Consider the following 13948-nt stretch of genomic DNA (forward strand, 5'->3'; position numbering starts at 1 on the left):
CGGGGTTCTGCGGTTTGGGGAAACTGAAATATCTTTTGAAGAAACATTGAGCTATTCCCCTAATTATCATTAGTGTATAGTATAAGCAGACCTCTTATAACAAGCATGCAACATTAAACTCCACCAGTGTAAATTTCCTGTGGGTGACTAATGCAGAGAGGCACCATGGGTGAAAGTGAGACTTCTTGTGTCCCTCCGCTACGTCACTCATTGTGACACTGTGGGCATGCAGTGCTCTGAAGATCATTCTCCATCCTCTTTTACACTGAGTCAACAAAAAAACGTTGAATGGGCTGTTGAATGGGTTTCCCTCTTCACGTCTGTCCTGTTTCATGTCTAGCCTCTCATCCACCCACTCCATCTAATGCGGGCTTTGGTATTACTTAGCATAGTGCATTGTTCAATTGGCTTGGCCTGCCCACAGAGATAACAACTACCCCTCTGTTTGTGCCTTGTTCACTTGATTTTCCAAAGGTCTGAGCAGCTGTAATTCTTGAAGGGGAGAAAAGACCTGCCCAGGAAGGAGCCATTGGGAGCTTCCATCACCGTGCAGTACTCCGTCATTAGCTGATTGGCAATGTGCCGCCCACCGCGCCCTGCTCCCAGCCTGCCATGGAACCATTCCCATGGGAGATGCAGCTCGATGTTCAAGCTCACCTCCTTCTGCACAGGTCATCTCCCCCGTCTGTTCCAGGCTGGGACATCATAGAGCGGGTTCCACGCATAGGTTAAGGGGTTGTCCATGATTTGAAAATCTGCGGTCTGCTCCCTCTGCTCCTCTTCCATGATTTGAGACTCCTCCAATTGCTCCTTGTCCGCGTTTTGACTATCTGTTGTATGCTCCGTCTGCTCTTCTTCCACAATTTGGTTATCCGCCATCTGCTCCTCTGTGTTTGCCATTTGCTCTCTGGTCATACACGAACCCATGGTTTCTTGCCACTCACTTCAAGCTGCCTCAGGTTTGGCAGGACTTGCCAATGGTCTTTATAGCATCTGCTCCCACCCATGCCAGGTGTACAAGCTAGACGTCTCATGATCATGTCAAGAGGGTCTGTCTGGCAGGAATAGTTACAATCTTTCGGTTTTCTCCCTTCGTGTCTGCTGAACTGTTTGCACCTTTGAAGGTCTTTTGCTAGTCCAAGCAAGAATGTCTTCATTTTCTGCCATTGGTTCCTACTGTGTGTTATCTATTAATGTCATACGGTTTTACCCTCTTATTTAGGGAAATTAACAATGCTTGCTTTAAATCACACCTCTTGGATACACTTAACACAAAACCGTATTATAGCTCATAGAACACGATGTATAAGGGATAGAGTATAAAGGATTTACAGGGGGCTGTGATGACGAAGTCCAGTTATGGAGTGTCACCACATGCATTTTCACTTGTGCTGCTTGTCTTTGTATGCTTCTCAGTCTGTGCACCTTGCTTCTTAGGCTGTCTACAGCAAAGCTTAAATCAAATGATGACTAACACTTTTGATATAAGATAGTAGGGTTAGAATTTGAGTTCGTGTTGTAGCGGGGCAGGGCTTTATCAAGCATGAGGAAGGGGAGATGTTGTAGTAGGCATGCATGAACACTCGGGCTGTGACGTGACAGGACCTCCCCTGCTCTGTGATGGGATAATATTATGCATAGCTTAAGGGGGTGTAGACGAAGTAGAGACTGTATATAAACAAACACCACAAAAGCAATAAAAGAAGCCATTTTTCACTGTTCATGAAATTAGTGTCTGTGTGTAGTTATTAGCCTTGACCTGGTAATTGGTCACTTACGCAAAGCAGAGCATGAAGAACGTGTAGTCTTAGATTCTACAATAGCTGCATGCTTCTTCGAGAGGCAAGATTGTAAAGTCATTAACAATCGTAAGGCTTTCACTGAGGATGCCACGACCTCTGGAAATTGAGCTACTATAGGTAGGTAGACAAGGGGCTCTAAAGGCCTTGATGGGTGTGTGTGTGGGGTGGGGGGGGCTTGTAGGAAAGCATTGTTTCCATTTAAGGAGCACATCAGTAAGAAACTGCCAGTGGCAAGAGGACATTAAATGGTCTAATAGAAGTTTCTTACAGGCCAAGAATCCCTGTGAAAGCCTGGGTGACTATGTGCTGCATCTCTGAAATCAATGACAAATCACATTATGGCTGAGGTGCATAAAATAGTTCTGTCAAAGGAATGGCCCCTGGCATAGCCGCTTTGTCTGAGGCAGTCACTGTTAGCTCTGCATCCTGGTTAATGCTCAGTCCTGTGGGCAAGTGAGCTATTTTCTAACAAAAGCATTGGGCCAAGGTTTTCTCAAATGAGAGGAATTTATTAAAGTGACAAAGTAATTCCTCGTGATGCCAGCACTGGGGAAGCCCACTTCCACACATAGTTTGCTTTTTACAGTGGTTACACGAGGAGAAGTATGAGGTAGCTGCTGTCTGCCAAGCAGACCCAAAGATCAGACTTAGCAAATGAGCTCATGTACTTTGAAAACCTGGTTGTGAATTCGAATGTTTCACAGAGCTTTGCAGGGCTTTGCGTGCCTCAGTGCCCTGACCACTGTAACTACTCTGCAGTGCAGCTACAAGAGACCAGGGCAAGGCATATGCACGGTGGTTTTCCACAGACAGATTTCTACACAGGAATCCTATTGCCATGGGACATTAGAGTTTCGGGCTCATCAATTCTGCTGACACAATCCAGCAGTTTATTTTTAGGGGGAGTGAGCAGGTGTCCGTGGCAGCACTTAGCTGACAGCACTTCAGTCATGCTGTGCAGGAGTAATTGGTTGTTCTTTTTGTCTTGATTCAGTGCTGAGAAATATTGTTGTTTTTTATAGATTTACTTATTTTTAGCATTGGGGATCGCCTGAACAGGACAAAGTTGTGTTGCATCTGGAATAATCCTTAAAACACAAAAACACGCATTGAGAAATCCAAGCTATCGCCATTGCGGAGCCCGTTATGAACGTCTGGCCATAACATGGAGGGAGCATTTGGAAGCAAATCAAAACCTGCCTGAGGAACTGAGTAAAAAGCATTTTCTGAATTCACTAATGCACATTCCAATTAATAGCCCACCTGCCGAGTGTAACCAACCTGAACACACGGTGGCCATTCACGCTCAAAAGCAGCTTCCTGAAAATAAATAAATAAATAAAATAAAAAATAAGAAAGAAACCATTGAAAGAAAGCAAAAATTCAATCAAAATTTGACTCTATGATCTATATACCATTGCCACTTTGTCTCACACTGAGGTAAACAGTTGAATCTCCTGCCTTAGGGCCAGTGTATGATGAGGCACCACAGCCGCTGCCGGTGCCGGGGGCTCCCGGGCCTGCCTCCCACCACAGGCATTGATGGCCCAGGTGTGGGTCTCCATCACAGCAGGGCTCGGGCTGAGCGAATGCTATGTTTGAATGACAAGTGCTCCACCTCAGTGAATTCTTTGAACAGCTGGCTGCGTTAGGGAAGAGGTTGGAAGGATCGTGGCCTAAAGCAGTTGACCTTTCTGACCTCCTTCACCAGGAAGATGGAGGTCAACTGAAAGGATCAAAGCAAAATGGTCCGTGAGAGGCTGTGGCTGAAGGGTGGGCTTGTAGAGTGGGAAGTGCTGCCATGGGGCTACGGGCAACATGAGTGCTCACAGGGACACAGCGGCTGCAGAGGAGTGGGCTGCAGTGCATGAGTGCCCCCATCCCCATGTGCGGCCATGGCACCTGAGGGTCAGCTCTCCTGTGCTCTTCTCACTTCTACCTCCATAATAAGGATTCTGCAGACGGCATTGGAGTTGTCAAACCATCAGAAGAGAAGCCTGAAAGACTTGAAAGAAATTTAATAAATGCGTTTTAGACCTTGAGAATGATTTATATGGCTGTGAGTATCTGCCCTCTCCGTTGCTATCTTACAAGTAAGAAAAAAGGGTTTTACAAATAACCTTGAAGTTCAGTTTTAATGCAGCCATCATAATTAATTAAAACTACAGAAATTAATTCTGAACTAAATGCGTACTCCAGGTGCCCCGAGACAGGGATGTGTTTAAAATGAGGGGCAAACAAAACCCATTACACAGAGAAAAAAATTACAGGCAGAATCAAATTAAAGGAAGTCATTATTTGAAATGCAAAAATGTAATATGTGTTTTAGAATAAGTTTCATTTAAGATTTTTCCGCTTTCTTTTTCCCACCTTCTCAAATCCTGGGGAAGGAAACGTGCCCTGGGCAAATCGAGGCAATATTTCCTTTTTTGATAAAAAGGTCTCCCCATTTCAAAGGATATCTTCTCGGTTATATAGGCAAATCTATTTCAGATTCAGGGAGAGTAACGCTTTTGATTTAGCACTGTGTTAATGTTAGGAAAGATATTTAATCCTCAATTTTTTGAACTCTCTTTAAACTCCTGGCAGCCCGTGTCACTATGCAGCATTCACTCACTGAAGTGTCTGCTGCTACTTTTGTTGTAACAAGACAAATATGAAAGGAAGTAAGCCAAATGAATGTCTTGGTTGGAAGTACCAGTTCACTTCCAAGGGACCTGTTAGAGGGTCAGTTTTACCACTGGGACACAGAATGTTCATATCCATGGATATGAGCACTTTTTAGATGCTATCATATTCCTTGATGTATGTATTTTACAAGCTTTAGGCTGCTTGGTTGCCTTCTGCCTTTGCAACCTTGCTGTGAGTTGCATCCTGTGGTAGCTCTGTGGTATGTTGGATGTTTGAGAGCTGGTTTCCCTGCCTCTAATGTATGTGGTAGGGCAGCAGAGGGAATATTCTCTCTGCTCAAAAAATCAGGGCTTTGGGTTGGCACCTGCTAGGGGTATCCCTCTGCCTGGCACCACTCCTCTGCCAGCAGATGATTTACTCAGCCTGGATGGGGCCTGGGCATGAGGGTCCCCTGGGACAGAAGTCCTTACTGACCTCAGGTGGTCCCAGCCGTGGCAGTGAAGACGCAGAGATGGAGGCTCTCCTTCCAGCAGCAGTTGGAAAACCTGTCCAGAAGCCCCAGTTCACAGCACTGCAGAACCACTCAGCTCCCTCACTCAGCACGCTGCTGTTGTAAACACTTTTTGACCTATTATATCATTTATATCCATTTTCCTCCAGCATTGTTTGTAGAAATACAGATTACTTTAAATATATATATGTTTTTTCAGTGCTGTGAACTGGTGACCGAATCTGAAAGAGATGAGGAAGAAATAATATGCATATCCTTCAGGCTAAGGGTGACATAAATTTGCTGACTTTGTCCTTTTTTCCTTCACCAGTTCCTTTTTCTTACCTCCCCCACTAGCTATACAGGGTAACCCTCCCACAGAGATACCCATGTAATTACAGGGCAAGACAAATCAATGTGGATTTTCAGCTGCCTGGGAGTCATGTACATGCCCTCTTTTGTAAAGCAGCCCTTGTACAACCAAGGCTGGAAAGCAGAAACATGCTCTCTAATAACCCCATTGGAACCTCCAAAGGACTAAAGGGTGCAGCAGCTCACTTTACCATTGTAGTGCTGGTGATACAGCAGATTCAATATCTACCAGAGCTCCTGCTGTAGAACTGCATACGTTAGGAGTTTGTAACATCACTGCAGAAAATGTTGCTCCACTTTCCGCTGAAGCCAATACAATCAAATCAGAAGCAAATCCCTAAAGAACTTAAGATAATAATCTGGTGGGTTTAAATTTATGAGAAGTCTTCTTTGTGTTTAGGAGAGTGATTAAGGATTTGCTCCCCATAAGCTTATGCTTTTCTGCCTGATGGCACCAGATGTGGCCCTTTGTCTTTCGGGATGCAAATGCTATATGTCAGGGGCTGCTTTTGCTTTCCCCATGCCCAGCTCCATGAGTATGAATGCCAACAGCAGCAAAAGGAGTGGGACATGTCAGTCCTGGGCTCTCAGCTCCCAGGCTGAGCATTGCTCCAATACGGCTGTCATGCAGGGACAGTGCTGGCAGTGCATGGCGGCTACAGAGAAAGCTGGTGCTGTCTCAGTCTCAAGAAGCACTGTATTCAAATGAGATAGATGGTGCTGTGTAACTGGCATCATTCTGCATAAACATAAACCTGTTTTTAGTAAAGCTACTCTTTTGCACGAAGGAAAAGGAAAAAAAACAAAACACAAAAGGTAAAAGAAAATCCCACAGAATCTACCGGTAACTTTCTTATAGAAAACAGAAGAGCAGAAGAGCAAAGGCATCAGAGCTGATAAGATCTCTGGGGACACCGTCTGCCCTTGGAGACCAATTCCTGAAGGGCATCTTAGTAAAGGCCTTCAATGCCAGCTGCTGTTTGTTTGTTCATGTTAGAGAAACTAGAATTGTTTTCCCGGCGGTGAGATTCTGTGTTCAGTTGTGTGACTTACCTTTGTACTACGTGCAGACGCAGGAAGATGCTCTATTCCAGTGAAACATTACTATTTCATGGCACTGAAATGCCAGAAAGATTTGGAGTGACTTTCACCAAGCCACCTGAAAAGTAGGTCAGTGGTGATAGAGAGGACTGCAGTGCTACAAGAAGAGCCGAATTAATCCAGATGTGGATGATGAATGTACCCCTAACCCCCTGGCCTCGCTGCGGGGACAGTCTGAACATACATATATCTTCACTAATCTTTCTGCAGCTGCTTATTTGGAAAGGGAAGGATCTTCTGGCATTTTCTTTTTCATTAAATACTGTGGGGCAAAATAGATAGACTTCATTCGTTCGAACAGCGGCATCTAAATCCAGATTTAACCTGTAAACTCTGAGGATGAAAGAGTGAAATTTCATAGAAACACAAGAATGAGTAATAAAACTTATTAATTTGGTTTTGGAATTCCTCCTCACAAAGTAAGTCTGCATTTGGCTATTTTCACATACAAGACAGACCTCTCAGTGATGGCTCAGCTAATAACATGTGTGAGTTTAGGTCCATGCAGATGCACAGTCGCCCTGCAGGAAAGCCCTGGCGTATTCCAACTAACTGCCTTTCCCCAGAACAGCTCTTCCCTGCTGTATTTCATTTCAGCCTTGGTTTGTTGCCTTTAAATAGCTATTTTTAAAATTCTGAAATCTCTTTTTTAGGCTGGCAGGCAGAAAACGTGGGCAGCAGACAGAGGGATGTGTGGGGGAAAGGAGGAAAGGAGGTAAAGCAAATCTGAAGTATGTCAGGACAAGACTAAACGTCACTTTTTGCAACAATATTGAAAGCTTTTTGTGCAGAGCAGGCACCAAAGAACCGAACAGAGATAAATAAGACTCCACATGACTATAGCTTGCCTAACTGAGGACTGGTGGGGAGATCAGGGGTTGTGCAAAGGATTTAGGTGGCTTCCTGAGTCATTGGTGAACATGAGCTCCCTGTGGGGTGCATGGGGACAGAGAGCTGGTGGGAGGCTTGGCAAAGCAGGAGATTGCCAAGAAGAAATACAGCAGTACTGGGGCTGTTACTTGAATTGCATCCTAAGTTTGGAGGCTGCACTTCAGATAGATGATGGAAAAATGGAAGTAGCAGTGAGTGCAGATGTCAGTTGAGTGATCACCAGAATAGGCAGAGTGGAGGGCAGTGATGCTTTTATAGATGCCAGGGCATTTTGTCCTGATGAGGAGGGAAACATACAGCTTCCATTCAAATCAGAAGAGACTGCTGTGAGGCACAGACACAAGCATGAGGACCAGGGCTTTCCTACTGGTGAGAGAGATAAGAGCATTTATAGAACAATCTAATTAATCTGTAAATGAGGAGATTCTGAGGTGGCCAGTCACAGTTTATAAATAACACAGTTCGGAAAACAAAGACCTATAGATTTAGCAGACGTGAGGGCTGCCCTGAAAGTAATGCCTTCTATTTTATTCTGTTGGCCCACAGCATCAGAGGTGGATGTTGGTGGTGAGGCAGTAGAGGCTGAATCTTCCCACCAATATTCCACTCTATGTAGTTGCTGTGTGCCAGATGGCAGCAGAGGGGCACTCTGACACAATGGTGACTGACACGGAAGTGCAGATGAAGCAAAGATGTGGCACTGAATTTCATCACACAGGAAAAAAAATGGCACCCATTGACATTATTTGATGCTTGCTGAACATTTATGGGGGCCGAGAAGTGGCTGTGAGCACAGTGAGGTGGCGGGTCATGCATTTCAATGGTGGTGACAGAGACAGCAGATCACCTCCATTGGTGCAGGTTTGTACAAGTGCAGCATGCAGGCTCTTGTTCAACACTGGTGAAAACACACAGCCAGCGGTGGTGACTAGTTGAAAAATAGCATTTTAGAGCTGATAATTTTCTCTATCACATAGTGTGATTGTGCTCTTTGTATCTGCAGTGGTTTCCGTGGAAATAAAGAGGAGGCATTACCTTCGGAGCAACTCATGTAGAAGACAGGGCTGGAAAAGTTCAAGCTAAAAATAAGTTGCAGATCTTGACCAGTGAAACAGCTTATGACAGGATGCGGTTACTTGCGTTAAGTCTTTAAATCAGGATTAGATTTCCTTAAAAAACGCTCCGTTCGGTCAGCTGATGGGCATCCAGCAGGCATTCCCAGGGTAAAATCATAGGGACTTATGCAGAAGCTTGCAATGATGCACCCTGGAATTAAAATCTGTGCCTCTGAAGTAACCACCCTTGGGCAATATGTGATTAGAAGGGTTGAAAATGTGCATTAATTAATAGTGAAAATCTATTCAGAGTGGGTTGGTAAATCACACAACCATAAAGGACAAGAAAAATAGAGAAACAAGTTTCAGTACCAGGAAAATAGGTAGGAAATAAAAGTGTTTCCAGAAAGCAACATTTCTCCTGCAGAACAGCACTGTGTGGAATGATTAATTCATTGTAAGCTTTTGCATATTTAAATGTCCCTCACCAGTGCTTAGGTGCATCAGCTGCTAAAGGTCTGTGTAGTGTGGGACTGGGTGGGATTACAGAGTGGAGATGGGATGTGGGTCCTCAGCCTGCACAGCAGGATGATTTCTGAGCAGTGAATGTCTGCTTCTGTGGGACACAGCTGAGCAACTCCTGCTCTGCCCAGCTGGGAGAGGCTCAGATGAACTTGCTGTAGGAAAGTAAACCCAGGCACCATGAAGATGCCTGTGAGATTCTTTTGGGACTTCACCCCCGGTGTTTTAACGCGTCTGGTTAATTGTCAAGTGCCAAGTCTACATTCATCAATTAAATGAGAATCATTACAAACTGTCTCACCCGTTGTCGCAGAGGCAAAGGTTCCTTTCAACTCCAATAAATTAAATTAAATTGGCTCTAACCCTGCAACCACAGACAGATTGGCTCTGTGTTGAGAGGCATTACTTTGATTGACACCTGTCTGGCTGATTGGGAATGGTTACCAGAATGGACAGCATCAGACAAAAGGGTTTTTTGTGTTATGGGGGATTTCACATGTATGGTCACACATCAGCTGTCAGACGCAGAGTCGGGCAGAAGCAGCCAGCAGTTATATAGCTCTGTTGGCTTTAGGTTAGAATATTGGAATCTGCTCATTGATAAATATGTGTCTATACATGTGCAAACAGTGTCTCTGGTTTTGTTTCATTTGCCTCTGTTTGAGGTATCAGGCAGGAAACTGTGCATCTGCATATCACTGCACTTCAGTCAGAAAGTCTGTCAAATATGTGTTTTTTCTCCACATTTCTTCCAGCTAAGCAAGCATTCCAGTGACCCCAAAAAACTCCACTTTACCTTTGTCACCAGAAAGCTGTCCTAGATGATCTTTACCGTGTCTTTATGCTTTAAAAAGCCTTTAGTTGTCATTTGTTTCTTTTTATCTGTGACTGTAGCCTGCCCACCAGCACAGACATGGTGCCCATATTTCCCGTTTTACATCAGTTTCATCAGATCTGTGTGTCAATGCAAACCGTTACACGGTGTCACTGGTGATTCACCTCTGCTAAACCTCATCTATGCTGAATATATTCTGAGCTACTGCTGCGAACTTGCATTCAGGATGAGGAAGCTGTATTGTCACACCAACCATCACATGGTGCCCTGGCACCACAGCCTGAATGTGAAACAGTTGTTGGTTTCCAGCAGCTCGGGGTAGGCACCAGCATGACGGATTCTCAGCCAGTGTAAATGGAGGTTGTTTTCCTTCTACCTGAGGATCTGGTACGTAGGATTTCTAAGAAGAAAGGGTAAAGCTTGGAAGAAGATGCACAATTTCCTCCCCCCACCCCCCCAATTTACTGAACTATTTTAAAGTTGCTCTTTTCTGACATGTCGTGTATTTGAATTGCACAGCTGCAGATCCTTCAAAATGCAGTTAAACAGGCTGCAATTTTACAAACATTTAGAACTGGGAATAAATAGCAAGGGAACTGGATGGCTGTGTCTATATGCAAATCACTATCCTAGCTGTACAAGAAGGGTTTAATATTCTGACTTGCTTGTATGAATTTCTTTACAAAAGAATTCAAAGTGGTAAGACCAAAAATGGATTACTGAGGAGGAACACACCAATAATTTCATCACATAAATGTAACTGATCGACAGCTCAGTACTTCCAGTTCTGGGTTTCCTGGGCTAGGTCTTGTTGGATCCCTCATCCTGAGGAACGTTCAGTTGAATTTAATTGTGCCACTGTGTTCTGATCTCTTTTACTAGAAGTAGCCACGCGGCCTCTGCCTTCCTTCCTCTTCCTGCTTTTGGTATGATTCTCACAGCAGAAGCACAAGCGGGTGTAGCCACCAGCAAACCTCTCCAGTGAAGCAACACAAGCAGTCTGCACAGGTGCTTTCACCAAGGCTGGTGGCAGATGCAGGAGGACGGCTGATAAACTTGCACTTCAGAGCACAGTACTTGTGGTTTTCCTCTGCACTTAGAAGGGCTCTTCCTGATCCTTTTTCCTTTCTCCTCTCAGGCATTCGAGTACAGCAGATTTTTGTGATTAGCTGCTGATTTCTCCATGCTCTATAGGCTGTTTGTATTAGCAAGTCACGTCAGTGATTTGTGTAGCAAAGCAGAGGGTGATGAAGACTCACCATCCACATCCCTTGAGGAAGCTGTTGCTTTACAAAGTTTATGATTCAATTCTGTAAGGAAGTCAGAAGTTCCCATCTTTCAGGGAGTGTTTCTAGATCAGTTCTGGTCCTATGGTTTGAATACCCATTTGTAGTTGAAGCACATTAGGTATCTTATGGTTTTGACTCATCTAAAAGGAGTTCATCTCATGCTGTCAAAGACCATTCCAGGATGAAGATGAAACATGGCCAGTAGAGTACTATCAGGAGATTCAACCCACAACTCCTGGTGCTCTTTCTTACAGGATGGGCCCTCCAGGTACCAGCCTCCCTCTTGCTTGTAAAGGGAGAGCAGCCAGACAGTAATTTTTGCTTTACCTAGAATTAAGACAGAATTCAGTGAGCCAAAAGTAACTGAAGTGCTGTACCGAATCCTTCTCACAAAGCAAAGGAATACTGTGACCACAGCGTAGGCCTGGGGCTTTAAGATGTTGTTACATATAGGAGGTGTGCTTGAAACCCTCAGCTGCCACTGCCCACAGTGCATGTCCCCTCCAGCACCTCACCCACAGGTTGAGCTCAAGAAGGAGGTGATGTGAATCAGACCCAAGGTGAATGCAATAGTGTGCGTACCTGTATCACTCTGATGACAGGACTGATGATTCCGATGAAGGCAGTGTGCTCATTAAAGCTGTAGAGAAGCTGTAGAATTTTCCACCAAAGCTCCTTAAAACGAATCTATTATTGTATGTAAAAGTTTGGTTCTCACCTGCATAAATGGCAAGTTAAAGAAGACAAATGAAGGGTAGAAATAAAAGGTTTACTTTCACAGAAGGGAGATATTACTCCAGGGAAACAGAGCCCTGAAGAGATTATGGTCTCCCTAACTCAATATGTATAAGTTAGAACTGAAATAGGTATACCAAGGGAGAAAAAATAAGATAAAAAGAAGAAAGAAAAAATCCCCACTACTGTGAGGAAACAGTGGAGTCTTCAGAATCACAAGTGACGTGGAGAAAATGAATATGGAATGATCATTCCCTGTCTCTCTTAATATAAGAGTCAACAAATCCAACTAATACACAGAAAATTGAAAGCTACAAAAATAAAACAGTTTTCTTACAGGGTAGTTAAAACTATGAAATGCTTTGCTGCAGGGTATGTTGGATGCTAAAAATTTCCACGGGTTAAAAAAGCAATTGGGATAAATTAATGGAAGAATAATCTATTGAGTGCTATTAAATACATGCTATGTATTAAGTACCTACTGTTGAGTGCATTTAATAGGCTATTAAATACCACCTCCAGCTAAGGAATTCCCTGAGCCACAACTCACTGGAAGCTTGAAGAAACTATCATAGAAATATCATTATGTGCTTGTCCTTTTCTCATGCCCTTCCTTTGACATTTGCTACCAGTGCCAGCTGGAGAGAAGAAACTGGGTTAGACAAATAGACCTTTGATCTGACCCACCATGGTACTCTTATGTCCCAAGTGATGTTTGGAAGATGCTACAATCACATTTTCCTTTCCAGTCTGAAAAATGGCAAACTCAAGAAAGAAGTGGCCAGGGTCCAACATATACTTCATCAAGGAGAGGCCATACTCTGCTGGCTGTTGGGATTGTATGGGCAGAGCATGGCTATTCTGACAAAGACATGTACTTTGGCATCTCTGGGGTACAACTTATTATTTTTTCTGGGATAACTCACTGACAGCTACTGCCATTTTCAGCTTCACAGATGACACCACAAATAGAAACCCTGGAAGACAGTCTTCTCTAATTATGTTAGCTAAGCTATGGCTGTCCCACAGTTTAAACTGCGTAATGACATATTGATTAATTTCTCACATACTCACTTGGAGCCTTCACAGATGAAAGAATAGCTCCTGAAAGTACCACCAACCCATATGCAAAGAGATAATAAAAAATATTTGTTTGATTTCCACTACCTTGCATGCACAACACATTGCTATTCAATACTATGTTCCAGCTGTCATTCGTGAAATACTTCAGCTATATTCCCTCCTTTAATGATAGGAGCACACTCCTTAACAAAATCTGGCTGTCAAAATAGTGTATTCCATTTAAAATCAATTAATTTTATGTGTACATCTAGACCCATTATAAAATATATGTGGAATAATTGTCGGCTGGAGTAGACTTTATGCTTAACACCCAAAGTAATTAAAACTACATGAGGACAATTCTGACAGTGTGCTTTATCATTGAGACTTATTTTCCCATCATACCCTCCAGAGGGCAATTTGATGGCCATGTAAACAATTAATCACGTACAAATGAACAACGAAAGCTTTTTCAGCAGTCCACGGATTTCATTTTCTGAGCAAGCACATTGGTACATAGCAACAGCAGCATCAGTACTAGTGCCACTGATGTGGTGTAGGAGGCTCTGGTTGGCAGAGGAGCAGAGGAATTTACTCCCCTTGCTCTCCAGAGAGCTCCAGCCTTCTCTGCTCTGACTGTCTGAACTGAGGACCAAAAGCGATGAGTTGTACCATGCAACACATGTTGCCACCAGACACCCATGTTCTCAAGATATGTTTTTAATTGTGATCTGATGACCACAGTCATTCAATGACATGAACACTTGGAGTATCTGATATGAGGCACCACCCTTAAGTTGGATCCACCAAGGTAACTAGGTGGAATTCCACTCCTCATTGCCCTTCTGCCAGCTCCTGTCCCATGTTGCATGCCATGCACCTAATGCTGTAATGGGATACAAACCTCCTCCCCTGAACGCTGTGGATTTTGTCACAAGAACATCTGAAAACATACTTCATGTTTTCAGCTGTTACAAGTGATGGCTGCTCCCAGAAGGACATCTCTCAAGACTACATGTAACGAGGGGGAAAGGAAGAGGACAAACTAATCAAAGTGGATGCCACGTGCAGACCAGAATTCTGCTGACTGCATCCTGAAGGGATTCATGTTTGTAGGATCAACGCAGTGGTGTCCTGTATCTGCATGGATGTCAGGGAGACAC

This window comes from Coturnix japonica, chromosome 2 (genome assembly GCF_001577835.2).
Source record: "Coturnix japonica isolate 7356 chromosome 2, Coturnix japonica 2.1, whole genome shotgun sequence".
Lineage (NCBI taxonomy): Eukaryota > Metazoa > Chordata > Aves > Galliformes > Phasianidae > Coturnix > Coturnix japonica.